The 4,021-nt window shown below is 34.2% G+C and overlaps 1 long non-coding RNA gene across 1 annotated transcript in view; it reads left to right on the top strand.

Moving 5' to 3' along the window:
• The window catches only part of LOC111743728, a 20,665-nt gene extending 16,891 nt beyond the window's left edge, over nt 1–3,774 (top strand). Inside the window, exon 3 of the long non-coding RNA XR_002781849.1 lies at nt 3,293–3,774. This is a non-coding gene — a long non-coding RNA (uncharacterized LOC111743728). The remainder of the gene's footprint in view (nt 1–3,292) is intronic.
• Nucleotides 3,775–4,021: the final 247 nt, after the last annotated feature.

Genomic DNA, 4,021 nt, shown 5'->3' with positions numbered 1-4,021 from the left:
ATAGGAAAGCCTTTTAACTTCTCATAAAATATTAGGCAATATTACATTTATTTTAAAAAGGTATCTTTATAGAGAAAAATTAATCCCTTAGATAACCACGTTTTATTACCATTGCAAGATAAGGTACTACAATATGAGAAGACAAGTAACAGTGACACAATCTTTTTTTGAGTCACAGTATTGGTGAGGAGATGAAGTTTTGCACATGGAAAAATTAAAGGGATATTGATTCACACTTTAAAATAGTTTTAAAACCTTTTGCCTCATATCTGAAGATTGTATGGACAAAAAAGATGTATGACCACAACCAAGAGGTAAAAAATTGGGTTTAGAGGCTTTTTGTAGTTAATGGGGTGAGGGTGGGGGAGGGACAGAGACAAAGGACTTGAGGTTAGGAACATAGAAAGAGCTGGTCAACTTTTTCTGTGCAAAGAAAAAGCAAAATTCTTTGTAACAATTTTCCCCAAGTGATTTTCTGTAAGCATCAAAAGTCAAAGGATTTCATATTTTGTCATTGAAGTGTTTAGGAAATTTTGAGTTTCATATAGGTTTATTTTTTAAAAAAAAAATAAAAATTATTTTTCTGACTTTTTTTCTTCGCAGTAAAAAGTTCAGACTGTATGGAAAACAATAAAAAGAAAAGCAAAAATCACCTGTAATCCTACTACACAGAAAAAATCAATATTAACATCTTGATGTGTATTCTTTTAAACACTTTTCTATGCAAGTATATACATATGTTAACATATGCTTTTTAAAAAATGAAATCATACTAGGCATAATGCTTTCTAATAAATTTTTTACTTAATAATATCTCATTTTGGATCTCAGTAAATATAGATTTAAATTAGAATAGTGAGTTGAGTTATGTCCGTCCAAAATTGATGATCATTCAGAACCTGAGACTGTGACCAGATTGGGAAATAGCATCTTTGAAATTTAAAGGTCTAGAGATGAAATCATACTGGACTTAGGGTGGACCATAAATCCAATGACTAGTAGCCTTATAACGGAAAGGAGAGGAAGATTTGGACAGAGAGAGAGACAGACAGGGCAATGTAAAGATGAGTCAGAGATTGAAGTGATGCTTCCATAAGCCAAGGAATGCCTGGAGATACTAGAAGCTAGAGGATACAAGAAGGATTCTCCCCTAAAGCCTTAAGGGATAATTTGGCCCTGCTTCTCGATTTTGGACCTCTGGCCTACAGAACAGTGAGAGAATAAATCTTATTGATTTAAGCCACGAAATGTGTGATTATTTGTTATAGTAGCCTTAGGAAACCAATACAATTAACATTTTTATTGGCTGCATAGCATTTACTGTATTCCACTCCATATGGATGTACCATAGGGAATGTAATACAATGATGGACATTGTTAATGGACATTTAGGTTATTTCCAGTTTTTCACTATTGTAGACAATACTACAATGAACATTCTTGTCCAGGCGACTTTATGCCCTTTTATGGAGAAGGAATATAGCTTAATTGTTAACAGCATGGGTTCCAAAGCCAAAGTCAGACTGCCTGGCTCCATCACTTACTATCTATTAACCTGAACAGCAACTTAACTAGAGACTTTTTATTACATGGAAAGATTTTTTTTTTTGGCAGTGTCTGACATACAATAAGTACTAAGTAAATGTTTTCTTTTTATGATAAGTTGTCAGAGATGAATAATTTTTTCTAGATCAAAGAAGAGATAGATACATTTTCAAAAATCAATGCAATTATAAAAGGCTTAGTAATAAATCTAATAAGCATCAGAATTCACTTTTCTTCACAGGCATACGCATTTTCATAGAAAAAATTGTAGTGCCAAAGCCTATGAACACTTAATTTCTAACATCTTTAACAAAACAAAGAAAGCTCATTAGTAATTTATTTTCATTGACTTTGAAAAGGCAATGATTAATTGTTCAACACATTGACATTTAAGTCAGACTACGTCTGATTTCAGCCCTGGTTCTGCCACCTTTTAATCTGGGAAAAATTACTAAATTTATATGCTCCTCAGTTTTTTAGCTACGTACTGGGATAGTTACCTCAATCTCATTAGGGTTATCATAACAATTAACTGAGTTACTTTATGCAAAGTGTCTAGTACAGAACCTGTAATAAAGTAGAGGCATAAAATACTGTGTTATTACTAAAAAATTAATGTCTAAGAAAACAAAGAAGAATAGTTTATTGAATAAAGAAGACCATCCTTTGATATTTGCAATCACTTCATATATGAATAATGAATACAGGCAGTCTACAAAAGCTTTTTGATCTTGTACCCCATAAGTAAAAAAATTTGTACCATGTACCTCCAACATATTATATTTGTTTATAAATTACAAATATGTACAATAATATTCATATGTACATTATAAAACTCAAAAACAGAAAAATTTTTTAAATGAGATAAAAATTTTAAAGTTCTGGCATTTTTTCCACATTCTAGTGGATCATCTTGAACATCACCCAACCTGGGTTCACACACTGCACCTTGAAGATCCCTGATGATACAATATTCTCAAATACAAGTGTACATAGGGATGTGATGGGCTCAAGGATTTGTTGATCATCAAATGCACATGAAACTAACTAGTGAAGTATTTCTGGAGGATGTGAATGCCTGTCTGGTACACACCCACTTGCTCATTTGTCAAGATTTGGTTCTAAGGCCTTCCCCTGCATGAAACCTCTCCTGGATTTTTCAAGTAGAACTGACAACTGCTTCCCTTGGATTCCCCTATTCCTATGCAGATATTTAGCATAACATCTGTAACATTCGACTATATTTATTAGCTTCTCTGTCTCTCTTCCAATCTTGACTGTCAGCCTCTCAAAGGCAGGGATTATGTCTTATTCTTCATTGGTTTGCTAGTACTCGTTAAAGAGTAGATCCTTAATAAATAGTTACAGAGTGAATGAACTGACAAAACTAGATGGCAATACAGTACATAAAAATTAGGATGTCCCGGAAGCAATAGAAGAAAAAACAGAAAATGCTATGAATGCTCACTAGAGCCTCTTCGACATAAAATGATGTCTAATTAGATTGTAAAGTCTGACTTGTCTGCAGAAAATTTCTCAGAATTTCCCAGTGAATTCTCCAGATACTGCAATGGAATTCTTGGTTGCTTCGCTCCTCTGCACAGCTCTTCCTCTGCTCTACAGAGGAGGAGAGTTAGGCCTGGATGGGGATGTTTACGTATTTACTAATCATTTGTTTGTTTTCTCTCTGAGCTCAGTTCTGCCTGCCAAGAATAGCTCAGAATGACAATCATTTTCATGCTTTCAGTTAAACAAAGGCTCCAGAAGGACATGGAAGAAGGGAACAAAGCCAGAAGTTTAACATCAACAACAAGAAGGAAAAAGAAGAAAGTTAAATATCCTGCTCCCTATTTGTTGCTATCCCATCTCAGCGTTTTTAGTACTCCTGTTCACCTGAAATTGGAACGTTGTGGGTAGGTTGGAACGGGCAGGCCTTAAATAGTTACAGTAAATAAGAGTCTGGGATTTCACCCTATGATTATATCCCTTGCAAGTCATTTGTATTTTAAAATTTCTGTCTCTCATCACCCCTTCCTCTTGTCTGTTATGTTAACTTGAAGCCACAACTAGTAACTGTTAGAAAAATTTATTTCCACATCTGTTTCCCTTAAGTGTTGTTTTCCAAAATGAGTTCTATGAAATGTCCATAGATGCTCCATGAAAAAAAAGTTCTGTGGTTAAATGTTTGAGAAATTTGTGGTTACATAAGTTAAACAAATTTCTTTGCAACAGGTCTTCTCATGTCCTTTAATTTTCCAATGTACCTGGTCAATCTCTAAGAGGAAACATAGTTTGCACCACAGAACCCTCTTTTTCTGGAATCATCTGGCCAGACTAGTGTTCTAATTATTACACTTTAAGATATACCACCCTTTTGATTTAGGGTTTAGTTTAAACTAGGAACTATTGACATCAGAGGCACAGACATTCAGAACTACCTTGGTCATTTGGATTGGTGTGCGGCTCTTGACAACAT

The sequence above is a fragment of the Pteropus vampyrus genome, unplaced genomic scaffold (genome assembly GCF_000151845.1).
Source record: "Pteropus vampyrus isolate Shadow unplaced genomic scaffold, Pvam_2.0 Scaffold120, whole genome shotgun sequence".
NCBI lineage: Eukaryota > Metazoa > Chordata > Mammalia > Chiroptera > Pteropodidae > Pteropus > Pteropus vampyrus.
The sequence above is the reverse complement of the archived record's forward strand: the minus strand, read 5'-3'. Positions and strand labels throughout refer to the sequence as shown.